We start from the raw sequence: 19,660 nt of genomic DNA on the forward strand, positions 1-19,660 counted from the left end.
AAAATATTCTCTAGCCCTAAATTCTTCATTGCCAGACAGGAGAAACATCTCGAAAATTATGCACGATTTCTCTGAGGCTTGCAATCCTATCTCGTTATTCCCATAAATAACGAAATTTAAGAGGAGGGTGTCTCCATCTTAAATGCAACACACTGTATATAGAGGAATAGCTATTATAATTCATTATCAGTACGTGTTGTTTGTCTCATAATAATAATGTTTTTATTTATTAATTACAGGGTGTGTAATAATTAATGCGACACAAATGCAGCTTTAAGATCAAACGACTACTAGATTAGTGTACGGAAAATCAGTAATAAAAGTTAAAAAACTAAATCGTTTCTTTCAAGTTTAATAAATATGGTGGAAGCGCAGATAAATGCAAAATATATTATTAAAACTTATATACTACTAAATTAATTGCATTTCCACCATTTTTTATTTGCTGTATCTATAAAGATAGTCAGTTTTAATTGCCTTTTTCGTTTTTATACCATGCATATATGAAATATACATAGTATATTAAGTTTAGTCCCAAGTTTGTAACGCTTAAAAATAATGATGCTAGGAAAAAAATTTTGTCATAGCTGTTCATAAAATCACCTAATTAGTCCATTTCCGGTTGTCCGTCCGTCCGCCCGTCTGTGGACACGATAACTCAAAAACGAAAAAAGATATCGAGCTGAAATTTTTACAGCGTACTCAGGACGTTAAAAGTAAGGTCAAGTTCGTAAATGAGCATCATAGGTCAATTGGGTCATCTTGTAAACCGTTAGAGATAGAACAAAAGTTTAAATGTAAAAAATGTTCCTTATAAAAAAATAAAAAACTTTTGTTTGAAACATTTTTTTGTAAACATCATTGTTTACCCACGAGGGCGTTAATTAAGTGCAAATTTTATAGTATGTATTAATATAGTAATATCAGTTGTGTGTGTGTCTATTTAAAAGTGAATATCTTTTGTTATTTACGTGACGTCAAAAAAACAAACGATTGCGCATCAACACTGTCTATACATTTTTGTATGTGTAATGTGATACAGAAATCAACACTGACTATGCATGGTATTTCAACAATTAACTCAGTCAATTGTTTCTTTTCACTTGTTTTTAACTTCTTTTTTTATTTATATGGTTTTTGTTGAAGGTTTTTTAAAGATTTCAAAAATCATTTTTGGGATAAATTTACTCCTGCAAAAAATAAGATTGGTTATTTCCTATCTTTTGAGAGGTTTATATTCTAGTATTTATTAGAACGAATCTAAAGTCGTGTTTGAAAAACGTAGTTTCGAGAAAAATGCAGTTTTTATAAAGCACCCACTTGCATAGAAAATGATTCATGTATATAGCTAAAACTTTTTTGAAACTCCGAAATTCTTCAGAAAATTTTAGGAGTAGAATTTATAACTTCGTTAATTTTCGTGAAAATGATTTGAAACTTTTTCATTTTCAAGATTTTTTATAGTACTTTAAAAAGTGTAAAAATTATTTTTTTTTAAAAACGCCCTTTTTTGAGTTATTATTCGGAAAGTATTGACTTTTCAAAATATATTTAAATGACACTTTTTGCTTAAATTTCATCGCTCTATCAATTCCCATTTATTTTTCCATCTCCTAGAAGGGGTGGTTACCTTCCTCCTAAAGCAAAATCACCACTTGGCACCATATAAATTTTGATCTACGGGATGAACAAAGCTTAATCCCAAATTTTCAGGTCAATCGAAGCTATAGGAAATAATTTAAAGGTTTAAGTTTCGTTTAATGGAGTATAATATCTATTCCTAACGAAAATCTATCTATCACTATCTTAAAAATCTATCAAAGAATATAAAACTTGAAACACTTTTCACAAAATAATTTCCTAGATCACCTTATATATAATATACAGAATGTACAAAGTCTGGTCAGTCAGAGTACCATAAACTCCACTTAGTTTATAGTGTTGTACTATTTAGTATGTACAGTACGTCCTAAGTGTGTGTGTGTGTGTGTGTGTGTGTGTATGTGTGTGTTTGTGTTGAGGTGTGTATGTGTGTGGTATGGGTGTGAATAGTTGTTAAAGCTGTTAAATGAATGACACGTCTATTATTTGGTCGTGTTATTTTCAATTATATATCGTATCGTATCGTATCGTAACGTAGCGTTGTTGTCGTATATATTCATGTTGTCCGTAACGTTGTCATGTCTATTGTACCACATACACACTCATAAAAGCTAGCTGCTAGTATTTTGCTAGTACCTTAGACCAGGTAATTTGGATGCTGAGTCATTCTCATAGACAATCAGATTGAATGTCTTTCGATAGCTCTAGATGTATGAAAATTTATGTAACAGGGTAGTTAGTATCCTCGGTCCTATATTTATAAAAGCAACACGCTAAAAAAATTACTGGAGTTTACTTGACTGTTGAAAAGAACATAAGAATTTGAAATTATCATGAACCAAGAAAAATCATTGCTTGCTACCATGTTATGACTACCATGGTTGGACGGCAGACATGCTGAACGCCTGGGTCTGGCAGTGTATCACGACTATGGCAGGAGCTGTCACAGTGGTGAGCTGCCCGGCTCTTGCCATGAGGAGATGAACTTACTTGAGCCAGCCTCTGTTTGACGACCTCTCCGATCTAAAGTCCGTTGACGTTAAAGCTCTCCTGCTTTTCTTAGACAGCTTCAAATGGTTCATGGAGTGGTGGCCGGGGATGGGCCAACTCTTTTTCGGTATAACACGGACCCTATGGTCTAAGTGTGACCCACCCCAGGACGGCCACTCTAACCTAACCTAACCTAACCCAACCTAACCTAACCTACCATGTTAAGAACACATTTTTCTTGCCACTAGTATTATTTTTCTATCCGACTCACAGTGGAAAATATGACCGATTTAGATGGACAAAATTCTGAAATTTGTCCATATTTAACTTTTGGGGTCCCAGATTACGGAAAATTAATAAAAAGTTCTAGTTAATTTTTTGACACGATTGGCGAGCGAACAGTGGTCAAAAATTAAATTTATTTGCTAAAATCTAAAACCTCAAATCCTAATTTCCAACAGATCTTATTAGACAGACCGGATTATTAATTTGAGCGGAAGTAAGAATAAATTTCAGCAAGTGATCTTGGCGGAAATTGGTATTGTTAAAATAAGTTGAAATGCCTTTGAAAATCAAAAATATCGAGAGTTCCTTCATTTAAAGTATTTACCAAATTGAATACTTCAATGTGACATCTAGTAGTGAAAATGAAAAACAAAAAGATGTTCGTATAAGTTATATAGGTCCAAGGATGCTACCATGTTGTATAGATTTTTATAACCAATTCTATCTGCAGAGCGGATTGGAGTAACAAATCCTTCGAAATGTTAGCTCCTGAATTTTCTAGCCTAAACTACTCTTTCTATACGTTCCAACTATTATATTCTTTTATCCATTCTTCTATTGTTTGTAATTCCCTTGATATTATCAACTATCTATCCTTTTATATTCTGTCACTTCTCCACTATACTATATATTTTGATATTCATCCACAAACACGTATCTACGCTAGTATTATTATCCCTTCCACCACCATCTCTTCTACCATCGTCCTGTCCGTAACCCCCAATCCCCTTCACACATTTTAATCCGTTATTTCTTGTATATGAAGACCTCCAACAATAAACAATGACTCGCTTTTGTTTTCTTTTTTTGTTTTTTTTTTTTATTATTGTTATTATTATTATTACTTACAATAACTGTTTAGTATTTATATAGTTTAGTAGTTGGTGTATACAGTCAAAACCGGTTATATTGACATCGTTTATAATGACGAATCGGTTATTATGACGAAATGGTAATCTTTTGAACATTATTTATTTAATTTTGAGTTTTATTCACTTTGACTTTTATAACTAGAGAAGCTTTAATTACAGGGAAAACTTGGTTACAGTTTTGGGTAGTTAGCCGGTTGTTAAAAATTGGAAAAAAGTTCGAGAGATCAAGACTAAAAAAAAAACGTAGAATTTTGACTGTTATAATTTATTTTTGTTCTTTATCAATCATGTTTCAGTTAAAATACCATGTAGAAAACACTATAAATTAAATAGTTTTTAATGTATTGTCGTAATGATCATGATTACATGTCTGTTAGCTTTTTATTCCAAACGGGTGTTTCTCGATATCTCATGTGATATCTAGGCATAGAGGTACCGGAACAGCAATCTTTTTTTGGGTGAAAAGGAAATAACTTTGGATATAAAAAATAAGTTGGGGTAAAGCATAGTTCTATTTCAGGATGTATAATTTATTTGCTCATACTGAAAGATTGCTCAAACGTTATTTTTCGTTTTCTTATGATGTGGTTTCAGAGCGCCTTACATCTGAAATCGAGTCCTGTGAGTTTATATCTGCAACAAAATCAATAAGACAAGAAAAAAGATAGCCCGAACGAAGAAAACCAACACGGCAGCCCCAGTCTTTGGTGTTCTAATTTGTCTATTGACGATAGGGCTTTTATTTTTTTAAGAAGATTTTTAGTGTCCTAGTAGGCAAATTAGCTTCTAACAATATTCTCTCTGTGTGAAGCATAAATGGACTATTAGAAGCGTCTATCATTGTGCGATTAGTCCCTTCGTATGTCTTTATAGCTGGATTTGACTGTAGTTATGTTGGTATATAATATAACTTTAACATTATAATTTTATTTGTGCTATAAGTTGATAGTATTTTGTTTTTGGCCAACTTATAGTATCAAAACATATTGTGTCAATATTACATTTTAATAGGTGTATAGTTTCAATTAATTAATTAAATGAAGTGTCTTCGTTGCCGATCTAGATTATAAATTTTCTTATTTCATTTATTTATCGTCTGTCTTACCATCAGCGTGTCAATTGTTTTATTGCAGTGTGAGATAAGAATTATGAAAAGGGTGATTCCATGAATGAAAAAAGAATATGACAGTTTTTTTATGGTAAAAATACTTTAGTATGTTGCCAACACTACAGTAATTTTAATTTTTATTACCTAAATAATATTATTTTTTTTGTAAATATTCAGTTTTCATTAAATTTTTTATGTTTATAAACACGTTAAAATTTCAATTATTTTAAATTTTATTGACTTTTTGATTATTCTTAATTGTACTCAAAAATAATACCATTTTAGTACATTTTTATATCTTTTAAATAGTTTTGAAGTTCCTATCTTGTGTCCTGTAATATTAATTTCTAAGGTTTCTTTTAAAATACAACTGTTTTGCAATCCAAAGTGACGGTAGTGTCAGTCACATTTTGTTCTAATAAATTTGATTTTAAAATACTAAGCTTCTTGATTTTACTATTTTCCAATAATTTGCTTCATGAAATGGCTCCAGATATTATTTAAAATCAGAAATCTTGTATATATTATATCTTGTATAGATATTCGAAGTTTATAAACACCTCCAAACGCTACTTTCTTTTGCATGTAGTGTCAGCCATATATGGAACCATCCGTATCATAATTTTTTTTTTTTTACTAATATCATTGACACATGAACATTCATTAATAATTGTGTCCAATTCTGATTTCATATTCAATATCAGCATCGGTAACGGAGATGCTTCCACTTGAAATGTATAACTACGCCATTGAAGTTTAGAAAGGAATACTTTTTGCCACTTTCTCCCTTAAAACCCTAAACTAGTTGATATTATTATTTTTGGTCAACTATATAATTACAGTGGCGCATTCAGTAATTTTCCCAGAAGCATGAAAAAATGAATTGTTAAGGGGAAAAATTCTTTTATATCGACGATTTATTTATTAGATAATTATTTTTAACAGAAAGCTTCAGAAGATAGATAACACTTTTCGTATCTGTGTTGCTTTCTGTGCGTGGTTCTGTGGCCTAAGGGTTTGAGAGGCTTTGTTAAATGAGATATCATTTAATTTATTTTAATCGTGTATTAGGTGTGAAATTTGTATAGAATATATCAAATGTATGCCGTTGTTATTCCATAGGTATCAAATGAAAGTTTCATGATTTTAGTTATCCCAACCTAGCTATTTAGTCGCTCCGGACAAAAATAATATTTGTCGGCCTTTACACTCATACCATATACAGGCTGAATTTTTTAAATTTGCATATGCTTGAAAATCGATAAATAAACTTAATCGAGGGTTTCAGGTTCAATTAAAATCTCACTCTGATTTATAACTGACAAACATTAGATGTACGCTTTAAATTAGAAAGTTGTTCTTTATAAATACGCAAATATTTTTTGTTTGAAACATTTTTTTTGTAAATAATTTAGACATTAATTGATTTGAACTAAAATGGTCTTTATAGAAAAAATGAATCACTTTTATTGGAAATTTTTTTTCGAAGAGTGCTTAGATTATCGCAGAACCCCCTCCCTCCATCTGGATTGAGCCATGATTATAAGAGCCGTTTTTTGTGATTTTCTATGCTCCCTAAGGTTCTTCCTCTTTATGAATACGTTACTGGTCAACATATTGTCAATAAAGTTTAATTCAATTAATTAATTAAAATAGACACAATTCCATCAATAACGTATTCAAGCTTGAGGGGCGGGGGTTAACAACATTTGTTCGGTTGAAACCATTCTTCTCTAAAGGCGACTGTGGTATAAGTTTATACAATTCACTTGATTTTGATCGTATCTCATTTATATTTAGATTTCTCTATTCTGGTCCACTTTTTAGTCATATTTAACAGAAAATACACACTTCTTCACTGTATCGACAGTCAAAAGGGAAGGATTTGGTTATAAATTTGTTTTATGACTAGAAAAGATTTTCTGTGGTTTAAGAGATACCTGGTGTATATGTATACGGAATTGACCGAATTTCCACTCATTTGAACTAATGGGATCGCAAAATCGCAACAAATATAAACTTTCTACCTTCTTGCTAACTGTCAAGCTCTTGGAGCGGTGGCAAAGATGTTCAAAAACCGAGTAAATGCATAATAAGCTGTACTCTCCCCCCCTCCATAGCAAATTATTGGCACAAACTCAACCTACATCCCAATTTTCAAATGGCTAGTCTAATTTAAGGGAGCTGCTCTGAAGTTAAAAGCCATAGAAACCTCAAAGACCACCCCCAAAAATAACATGCTAGAGACTAAACCTACCAGCATACCGATAGTCAACCTTCTAGCTCAATTTGGAGAGACTGCAATGCAGTTTTAAGCCTTAATAATGTCGAAAAAAGGCTCTGGTTTTATAACATCGATCTGCTTAGTGGGAGGGCTGCAGGAAAACTATCAAATATTACTACTGAAAAAAAAGCCAATTCGCGTTAGGCCAATGCATCAAGTTAAAAGACCATTTCTGCTTCTAAAAAGATATATCTCTATTTTTCACTCATCTGTCAATAAAGATTAAATTTCAAATTACAACAATTTTACCTTACATTCAAATTAAAATTAATATTTTAAATTGATTGGGTCGATACTTGACGAAAATCCATTTTAAATGTAAAATAAAAACAATTTTTAAATTTTTTGTAAAAATTATTTATTTGCGACGAGTTTCGCAAATTACAGTTGTTGTGTATGTGAAACTAAATTCGTAATTTTGAAGAAGAGACTGTGATCTTGAAAGAATCGTCGCAATATACAATATATAATACGCAAGATGTTACAAATAAAGAAAAATGAAAGAAACCGCTCACATTTTGCTATAATCTCATGGAATGTGTTTCTTAGTTATCAAATATCATTAGTAACGCTTGAGTTAGCGGCGCAAATATTTCTATTTGTTAATAAACCATAAATTGTTAATTCAAACGAACGGCTAATGTTATAGTTGACTTACAAAATTAATAAATAGGCAACTTGAATTACGTATACTTTATACAAGTATAATAGTTTTCGATTATTGGAAAAATACTTAACATTTACGTCATACAAGTTGTCTAACTACTAATTTTTTAAGTGCACTTTAACATTGATCGTTTCATTGAATTAAAACTTTATTGTTTATTATTAAATAGAGACACTTGCGCAATTAGCTCATGCGTCACTAATGATATTTGACATCTAGGAAACACATTGCATGTGGTTTTAGCAAAATGCAAGCGGTTTCTGTCATTTTCCTTTATTAGCCGATTTTTGTAACATCTTTTACTGTAATAATTTTTTTTATTAGAATACCATGAGGAGCACTTTTTTGTGAACCAGCCTGTAATTTGTAATTATAATAAATATTGAATATTTAAAATATTGAGAAATGTTAGAGATAAGATGTTATCAAATGTATATGAATTTTCGAGTGGATAATATTGAACTGTATAAGGCTCTTAACAATACAATGGTCTATTACGTTTACGGACCAATAGACCAACGGAGACCATTATGATCGTACTACAATCATCCAGATATTGACCAATGTTCATTCGAATATATTTCTAAGTGCTGTTCGAGAGACAGATATTATCATTCAGTGGCGGCTTTCTGCACAATGTATTTATTGTAAGCTTATATAAATTCTTCTTTAAATGTTTAATATCGTATCATGTCAAAAGCGTATTATATAGGATTTTGTAAATTATTTTTATAAAATTTTTTCAAAAAAGTGAAAACAAAAAACTGACTGAGTTAATTGTTGAAATATCATGTATAGACAGTCTTCATGACGCAATCATTTGTTTTTTACGTCATGTAATTAAAGAACGATATCATCCGATATATCTCGTAGATAGCCACACCTAATCTGTATCTAATTTGCGCACTCGCGGGTAAACAGTTATGTTTACGAAAAAATGCTTCAAACATTTTGTTCTAACTCAAACGTTTTACAAGATGACCCTACGGACCCAAGACCCAATTGACATATGTTGCTTATCTACGAACTCGACCTCACTTTTTATGTCCTGAACAGGCTATAAAATTTCAACTTGATATCTCTTTTCGTTTTTGAGTTATTGTGTTGACAGACAGACAGACAGACGGATAGACAACCGAAAAGGAACTAATTTGGTGATTTTATGAACACCTGTACCAAAATTTTGGTAGCATAAATATTTTCAAGCGTTACAAACTTGAGACTAAACTTAAAATATCTTGTATATATTTCATATACATGGTATAAAAAGACATCCTGTTTAAGATAACCATTTCTCTTTAATGATAAAAATAGTAGTAAGTAGGTACTAGAGTGATGCCCACCCGCTTCGCTAGGTTTAAAAGTAAAGATTGATAAAGATTGCTCTCGCTTATCTCCTTTCTATAACACTCGAAATAAATGGATTGTTTTACACAGGTAAAATATATGTATGGTATTCTATTTTTTTAAATGTATAATAGTCGTAATTATTCATTGAGTATATCAGAAAAGATGGCCGTGAAATATTTTATATTGACTATATTTACAGAAATCTGTAATTTATGGTAATTTCAAATGACTTCTTTTACAGAAATCTGTAATTTATCGTAATATCAAATTAGATTTATTTTTTTTTTAAATTAATATATCTTAATAAATTATATCTCATGTGCTATTCTGAAGTATGAGCTACATTGCTGTACAGTCTCATTAAAAAGCATTCGCTAGTTTTAACGTGAAAGCGTATCAAATAAACAAATAAACATGCTTACTTTCGCATTTATAATATATATAGAGATAGAGATAGAGCTTTTTGGAGCTTGAACAAAAATTTGAGAAACACTGTAACTATATAATAGGAGATATCAAATAATTTGGTGAAATGAAGTCTATAAAAGTAAAAAAAAAAGTAATCATGACTTGTATTTGTAGGGTATAGATGGGTATAGATCGTTCAAATAAAAATATTGTAAGTGGGTAATCGATTGTCCATGTAGGTCCTACAATATAAACACAATATGATAACCATATACATTTAGTACATTATAAATTACCATATAAATGAATTGAAATGAATTCAATTGAATTGAATTGAATTGAAAATGAATTCTTTAATACATCTTCTACAACTAAGTATATACATATTTAGGAGATAACAGTGGTACTATCTGTTAGATATAAGGTGCTCCAAGGTTATCGGAGAACAGGAGCAGAGTATCTGTACCCTTCAATTTCACAGTACACTCTAATCAAAAATTAAAAATTATAATCTGTACATTAATTGTTTCAATTTAGATAGCGTTTAACATCATTAGTAAACGGATTTATGTAATTATGTTTTTTCCCATTTTGGCGGACGAAAATTTTATTGACTTTTAATTCTTTTAATTAGGTTAGGTTAGGTTAGAGTGGCTGTCCTGAGGTGGGACACACTTAGACCATAGGGTCCGTTGTGATACCGAAAAAGGGTTGGTCCATCGCCGACCACTACTGCATGAACCGTTTGGAGCTGTTTAAGAACAGCGGGAGAACTTTGACGTCGACGGACTTTAGGTCGGAGAGGTCATCAAAGAGAGGCTGGCTTAAGTAAGTCCATCTCTTCATGAAAAGAGCTGGGCAGTGGCAGAGAAGATGAGACATTGTCTTCTCCTCCTCACCACTGTGACAGCTCCTGCAGTAGTCGTGATACACTGCCAGGCCCAAGCGTTCAGCATGCCTGCCGCCCAACCAGTGTCCTGTAATAGCCGAAACAGCTTTGCGAACAGAGGCCCTTGGAAGTAATATAAGATCTTCGTAACGCCTGCGATTGTACTCAGACCATACCTGTCTTGTAGTACCACAAGAACGTTTCTTCCTACATCTAAGATTTGCCCTTTTTAAGATATCCTCTTTGAGGAGCAACTTGCAGTTCGCAAATGGAACTCCCGGATAATTATTGATGTCTGTGTCCGGCAGAATTGTGCCATTTCTGGCAAGCTCGTCGGCTTCGCAATATCCTGGAATCTCCCTGTGTCCCGGTACCCATACCAGGTTTACATTCATTGGTTCTGCCAGCGCATTTAAGGACGTACGGCAGTCCTGTGCTACAGTTGACGTTAAATAGACTGAGCTGAAAGATTTAAGAGCTGCTTGGCTGTCGGTGAAGATTGTAATGTCCCTGCATCTAAGGGTGTTTTTTTAGTTAAGATATTAACAAAACTCTTCGTCACACTATTTTATATATGATATATATCAAGGAATCCATGTAATATATCAAGGTATAATAAGTTTAGTCCCAAGTTTGTAACCCTTAAAATGATACATTGATACTACAAACAAAATATTGGTATAGATTAACTGTCATAGATTACTTTGAATGAAATGTATTTTTTTTAAAATGTATCTAGATACTGAATATTTAGATATATTTAAAGACACTTTTTGAATTTATAAAATTAAAAACTGTTTTTAGTTAAATGATTTTTTTTTTAAATTTGTAATTCATACACACAGCCACTTTATAAGACCTTTATATTATATTTTTTAATTATTAGGTACTTGATTTGAAAGAGGGGACCATGCTGATGCCGTATTTAATTTTGAACAAATTCGTTAGATGCAGAACAAAGACAACGTCATAGGGAGCCAATTTAAAAACTTCAAATTATAATTTATAAAATCATATATGCACTGTATTTACATAACTGGTTAAACTTTTAGGTTTAATTTCATTTCATAATATGTGAAATGTACAAAAGTTCAACTTACCAAAAAATATGAATTTGTCCGTATGGCCTTATCTATAGCAAAATTGTACTGAAAAATAATACTTTGAGACTAATGACAACAAATCGCAGCTTACTCCTTGTGCACTTATTTTGTGCACTAATCTCTAAAGAGATATCAAGCATTTTTATAGCGCGCTTAGAACGTAAAAAGTGGGGTCGAGTTTGTAAATGAGCAACGTAGGTTAATTGGATCTTGGGTCCTCAGAGCTCATCTTGTGTACCGTTAGAGATAGAACAAAAGTTTAACTATAAAAAATGTTCCTTATAACAAATGAACAACTTTTGTTTGAAACATTTTTTCGTAAACATCACTGTTTACCCGTGAGAGCGCAAATTATATAGTACGTGTTATATAGGTATATCATTCAAGTGTGCATGTGGCATGTATGTGTGGCTATCTAAGATGGTCTACCTTTTTACTTTCATGACGTAAAAAAAAATAAACGGTTGCAGCTACAACACTGTCTGTACATGGTATTTCAACAATTAACTCAGTTAATTATTTGTTTTCACTTGTTTTTGTAAGATTTTACTAGCTTATCTACATCGGATTCAAATACACCGAAGAAACATTCTTCCGAAATGTTTATCCCACAACCTGTTCTTATGTGATCATTCTGAGACACCTTATGTATAGTACTTTAATACTATCTACAGTAAAACAGTCTGCCATGTTTTTAGGTATATTATTATTGAATGTGTTTTTATATATTTATACTCGACTACTAGAGACTTTAGTGGATAGGGATGGATTGTGGATATTGTGTGGTTTTTTTTTGTTTGGAGAGGGTGGGAAATGGGGGTAGGTGGCTGGTTTTAGGTACTAGCATACAAATAAAGTATAAAATAAAGTCTACTAACTTGATAATGCTCATGATCATCACTTTATACCTCGAAATATATATATATATATATATATATATATATATATATATATATATGTATATTCTACAGAGTGGAGCATTAGTAGATATACAGTTTTAATACTATTTGATTCAGTATAATAAAACAGGGGTCGGTAACCCATTCGAGTCTAAGAGTCAAAAATTACAATTAACAAAATTTCAAAATTTTTAAAGAGCCACAAAAAATTTGCTTTCTAACAATAAATAGTATTTGATTTATGCTGCTATAAATAGTAGCAAAAATAAAGTTTTTTGAAAAAAAAAACAAATCCATTTCCTCATACACTGCGCCAAATTAATAAAGTAATAATTTAAAAATAAATTTCGAACATCTGTATCCCCGCGAAAAATCATCGAATTTGGAACCTCAAAAGATAATTTGAAAACTTGTACTTTTTAGTTTTGTGAGCTCAAAATTTTTTGTCACTCCTTGCTGCTTTGCAAGAAGGGTGAAAAATGTTATCACTAAATTTTAAATAAAGTTTAGAAGCGTATCAAAATTTTAAAAACTATTTTACAACAAATTTGTTAATACCACTCGAAAGCTTGTTTATTTTCTTGAAAATGAGTTTTAAAAAATTCCCGTATGAGCACTTCTGGATTAAAACTCTGTATCATCTGAAATAATCATCATACTGAAATTTTTTTTCATATTATTCGAAAACTTAAACTGCCTTATTTAAAGCCCTTACATATTGTTTCTTAAAAATTTTTACCATTGTACCACTTTTCGTTTTTAAAAATGTCCAAAACCGTTCTTTCTAGTTTTGAAGCAGTAGATATTGCTCATAAATTATTATTACCTGGTGTCACTTTGTCCTGAGGATTGAAATGGTGAGAAATTCGAGTACCGTGGTATTATTTCGAGTATCGTGGTATATATTTCAATAACTATTTCCCAACTTGCACTTCTTTTGAAAGCTTGTCTATTTTATTTGAAAATGAGCTATATAAATTCCCGTATGAGCATTTTGGACCAAGATATTAGCTTTTTAAGCAAAGTTGATACTTCTGAATCTAAAATTCTGTTTCATCTGAAATAATCAGCAGTTTTAATTAAATTCCCATAAATCTAAAACTTCGAGTTCGTTAGTTTGTAGAACAACCGATTTATTTTAAATTTGTTTGTATTTTTTAAACTTTCGATAAATATTATTTAAAAGTTTTTGTAGTCGAAACGACACTTTTAGTAGAATAGTTTGAACAAAGTTAAAAATTGCATCAGTTCGAACAACAAATTTTCGACGTTCGATTTATTTGTAAAATATGTTCCAAATAATCCCTAATATAAGCTCCTTCAATCTTTATGTCAAATTACAAAACACCCTGTATAAACTGTATATACAAGATGTTTGTATTTGTGATATAGTATACACTTAATAAATATAATAGCAATGGGAGTTTTGGTAAGATAGATGTAGTGTACACTATAGAGTACAAACGATAGATTATAGTTAGATATGTACGGGTTGATTTATTAAAAACTTGCCACCTTAAGTTAGAATGTTTGTAAACCCACATTTTTACAGAATGAAATAACATTTTGAGTAGTGGCGGATTTACCAGCAAGCTGAGTAGACTATAGTCTATGGCGGCAAATTTGACTCAAACAATTATCTTTGTCTTGAAAAAAAAAATTATTACATACAAGGAGAAAAGAAGTCTTGATAATTTAACAAAAATTACAATATTTTAGTACCATATAGTAAATTACTAAGCGCTTTGTAAAGTATACTTTTACAATATACCAATAGCGTTTCAATATTACAAATTAGTAATATTTCATTTAGTAATTTTAACCCATTTTTTTATTAATTAATATTATAATTTTTCCTCTGTGTACACCTAAATGTTAATAGATCCATTCAATTAACCAAATCTATCGGGTCAAATCTACCGCGTGAAAGCAGTCTCTATTAGCGCTTAAAATTCAAGATCTCAGTATTAAAAATTTTAATAAAACCAGATTCTGGATCATTAAAAAATCTATCTTCGGTCTCTAAGTATACCAGCAACAAATTGATAATTGGTCAGAGAAACTTTCTTGATTATAGCGGGTGAAAAACTATTGAAAATTTAAGTCTAGAAAAGCTAAATGCCTTAGGTCTTTCATGCGTAGAGTCAGAACCAACGATCATAATTTCATATGACTTAAAATCTCGCCAACAAGTCAAGTAAAAATTTTCATAAATTAATTGATTTTATTGCCATCATAAAACCGATTGTTAACAGATAATTTAAAAGGGATATCGCTCGTATTGTTTTTAGACTGTAAGTGCAAAGACAATTTTATCAGTAAATTTCACTAAATCGTTAGAAAAATCTAGGAACTGACACAACGATTTCTTAGATCAAAATCATACTAATAACAGGAAAAAGCTATTGTGAACTGGCGTATTGAATTGCAGAAGGGAGTAGGGATGGCAAAAATAGAATAGATTACTGGCGGCAAATGTATAAATCTGTCACTCAGTAGATGTTAAGGAAAACCGCGCCTTTGAGAACTGCTAAATTTGAAATTTTTTTTCGTCAATTAAAAAAAGTAATCACTATCAAAGTTGGAACTTTTTGCATGGGTTAAATGTATTAGTTGACTAAAATTGATTTTTTTTAAGTCATACCTTCTAAACAACAGTAATTACACCTTAATTTATAACAAATTTTTTGGTGCTAAGAAAACGGTTCTTGCTCCTGTTTGATAACGAAGGCGATCCCGAATACAAAAACTGTAATTTCATTCCACAATAAAAATGATCCGATATCTGTTTTCTCTTTTTTTAATTTTCTATTCCGTTGTCTGAACGATTGGAAGGAAACTTTTTAAAAAATCACCTTGTATAAATATAGTTATAGGACTGTGTTATTATTCTATAGATGAACATCATAGATCTTATACTTCAAGATTAGTGTGGTAAGTCCGAAGGGACTTTACGCGTAATTATCTTAAAAACTAGAAAATGAAATCATATTTTAAACCTGTCTTTTGGATTTCAAATTCTGCTAAAAATAATTTTTGGGAACATTAGAGACAAAAATCTACAATTACATAAAAATTATAAACATTTTTGTTCTTCATCATGAATAAAAAAATTTTGTAGGCAAGTTTTTACAGAAATTATATTGACATTTTTCTGGAGGTCTTGTTTTGTAATGCTTTTTTACAGATTGAAACGCTCGATTTAAAATATAAATAACTTTTATTTTTCCAATGGTATATGTGGTTGAAAGTTTTTCTATATTCATATAATTTTATCTATTTTCGAATTATGAATTTTTCAAATTTTTTCAACGTATCTACAGTTTTTTAAGATATATTTTTTTCATGTCTTTCAAAAAATTGTGAGAATTTCTCTCATCACGAGAGTAAATGTGTAAGTGGAAAATATTAACCTCGGAAATTTTTATTCCTATTCATGGACTTAGCTTAGCATAAGCCATACTATGTAAATTTAATAAAAATTGTGATAGAAAATTAGTTAAAATTAATTTTATTGCATATATTATTTCTCTGTTGTTATATTTTGTCTCAAACATCATTCAACAATCACGTAATCAAACTATTTTTAACAAGCTAGTGCATTAAAAAAATTTATGATTTACAAAATTTAAGAATATTTTACCCGCAAAATATTTGACGCATGTGTAGAACGCGTGAGCGAATCTCTCATCACGCGACCATAAAGATTACTGATTTGAGGAGTGCAGAAGCATAGCATATGACGTCAAATACTATGTCCGATCTCTCTGTCTAATATCTGTCTAAATAGTATTTAAAATTGCTCATATCATCCGTTTTTCTTGGCCGATTTTAATTTTAAACTTTTTGTCATCTCTTTTACGGCATTTTCTTATTTTATTGCGAATTGCGAAAAAAAAATCCTCGATTCAGTATTTATAAACCAAATAATACATCGGTAATATTAACTATAAGTTATTGTTTAATATGGCTATTCAATATAAAAAAAAAAATGGCTTCAAAAAGCTAAATAAATTTTATAATAATATTTTGATATTTTATTTAGCTCTCAATAAAAATAAACAACAGGTACCATTCTGATATTTTTTTAAACGTTTCAACATTTTTATAAATCTGCGATGTAATTGTTTGATAAGATCAATTTCATAAAATATTTGTAATTAAATACAGAGGTTATTTTGATTTTTTTAAAATTGTATCCTAAATGGTTTCAACACAGAGTTACTAAAAATACAAAACATACAAGCCAGGTTTATTATATTAATATTTTGTGTAATTTTTTACCAAATAAGCAATTAAATGTATGATTAACTAGGGTTACCATTTGCTCTGACCTCGACCGGCAGTGACGGGTTTAGAAGGTTTTTCCCGGCGGCCGGGTTTATGAAAATTTTGTCGGGCCACCGCGTGGTCAGGGTCGAAAAAGCAAAAATTAGCATTATGATTGCCGAATCGCCACCACGAAGGATTTGACTTCAGCAACTAGAGTAGTGAGAATTGATTTTGTTCATGATTTTAGTGTTAATAGCACTTTTCAGCTTTTTTTGTTGGTATCACGATAAGCAGTCAGTTGTAAAACCGTTATATTCGTTCTATTTAAGTCACGTTCGTACAGAATTTTCATATTTGATTGTTTCGTTCGATTTTTATGTCTGTACCTTACAATTAAGTGTTAATAGATAGACACTTAAGGATTAATGCCAAAACAATCTGACTGATAGTTTTTGACTGATAGTAAAATGATGGACAAACGGTGAAAGTTTCTAATATGTTTATATTACTTCATACTTATATTTTTAATACAGTTGAAATAAATTAAATATAACGAAATTAGACTTTTTGGAATTTCCCTCTTCTAACTGCAATCCCCCCCCCCCCCCCCTACACAACTATATCACCTTCATAATGTGCCGGGCGACAGACCTGATCGAGGTGGCAGCCCTATGATTAACTGTGTATCATATGTTTTGTTTTATTATTAACAAGATAAAGACTGAATTAGGAAACCAATAAGTGCTGTTGCCAAATGAAAGTTGTTGCCAAAATGGTATTTTTAAGGATGTACGAGCGCCAGGACAATTTTTTATTTTTTTATTTATGTGAAGCCATTGTAAAAAACTGCAAGTAAATATACCCAGCAAAAAATTTTTCGTAAGAAAAAGGTTAGTTTACTATACTAATATCTGGATGACCGAGCTTTGCTCGGTATTCTTAAAAAGACACAAATTTTATCACTAATAGAAGACCGTTTTAAATGTCTCCACACAAATATCAATTTGAATGTCCCGGTAATGTATTTTATTTCATTAACTACGATATACACCAATAGATGTCAGGAAGAGCTACGATATACACCAATAGATGTCAGGAAGAGTTATAATTTGCATTGCCGGTTTCAGTTTTTCATGAAAAGACGGATAAAACGACGTTTTTTAAAAATGAAACCTTGCTAGATCGACTTATCGCCCCAAAAAACCCCTACATACTCATTTTCATGAAAATCGTTGGAGCCATTTCCAAGATCGTTGATATATATATACAAGAATTGCTCGTTTAAATATATAAGATATAATGGACTGCCTACCATAAACTTTCCACTTATGTATGAAATAGACCAATTCTTTAATCTATTCGTATAAGATCTATGCACTGTAGGTTGGTACACTATCGTAGTAGCTACGATAGCACAACCTACACTATTTGATGTACGATCGTGTTAGATAATATATTTTCTTATTTCTATGTCAAATGTATTTTCCATTTGATTCAATGAATGGTTTGAAAAATTCAAAAGGTAGCAAGCATTCAAGCTCCTTGCAATAGTACCAACCTCGTTGCTTGTGCTGTATGTTTTATATATATTTTTTTTATCGCACGTTTTCTTCTTTTCTCTGACTGAGATGAATGTGTGATATACCACCAACTCAAATAATTCCTCTTACTTATTTTTTTTATCTTTTAATAGAGTCAAAACCGTTTTAAATGACATTAAAGAGAATCTACAATTAGATATTCGATAGTCGTCAATGTGTACATTTTTAAAGAGTAGCCATTATCGAACCTTTTAACTTTAAATAGCCTGTTTCTGAAAGTGGTTTGGCCGTTACATGACTATTAAAGTTAGAAACTAATTTATATTCATTGAATTTAAATCTAAGCTATGAATAAAATTAATGTTATGAATAAAAATAATATTTGTATCACGTAAATGTTTTTTAATGCTTTAAAAATGGCGTAAAAGATAAAATTTATACGTCAATTTGACTAGTTTTTGACGTTTAAACGTAAAACCAAAGTATTTTTATGTGTTCTTTTTTAAAAGTGCCGTAAGGTAATGTTTTTTTTTTTTTTTTTTTTTTGGAGAAAATGGAAAAAACAGTGATGTTTACGAAAAAATGTTTCAAACAAAAGTAGTTAATTTTTTTATAAGAAACATTGTTTTACATTTAAATTTTTGTTCTATCTGTAACGGTTTACAAGATGGTTCCTGCGGAACAAAGACCTTAAGCTATGTTGCTCATTTGCAAAGTCGACCTCACTTTTTACGTCCTGAGCACGCTATAAAAATTTCAGCTTGATATCTCTTTTCGTTTTTGAGTTATCATGTCGACAGACGGGTGGATAGACAGTCGAAAATGGACTAAAAGGGTATTATCGTTGGTCAAAAATGAATTATGAAAGTTGAAAAAAGTTAAAATTAATGTAAAAATATACTTAAATATTCTGATTTCGAGCCATAAAAGCACATTTTTCTTTTATAATATTAAAATTAAAAAACGTAATTTTTAAACTGTATATTACGTGACCTAAAACGCGAGCAAGTGCTGATGTGATGTGTGAAAAAAGGTTTAAAATTTAATTTAAGTTTTTGGCAAAACGTGTGTATTTTTCCGAAATAAATTTTTGGTGGCTTTTTATTAGCAAAATCAACATTTTGAAGTACTTTTTCAAAAATAGTAGACCTATTAGATGATTTTATAAACACCTATACCAAAATTTTGTTCGTTGCTTTATTTTTTTTAAGCGTTTCAAATATTTCATATATACATGGTATAAAAATAATGATTGATATTCACACTATCTATATCGGGTATTTTAACAATTATCTCAGTTAATTGTTTATTTTCATTTGTTTTAATTTGGATTCAATTTTTTTTCGGATAATTTTATAAACTATTTGTTTTTATAATCGACGTCGCATTA

This window comes from Chrysoperla carnea, chromosome X (assembly GCF_905475395.1).
Source record: "Chrysoperla carnea chromosome X, inChrCarn1.1, whole genome shotgun sequence".
NCBI lineage: Eukaryota > Metazoa > Arthropoda > Insecta > Neuroptera > Chrysopidae > Chrysoperla > Chrysoperla carnea.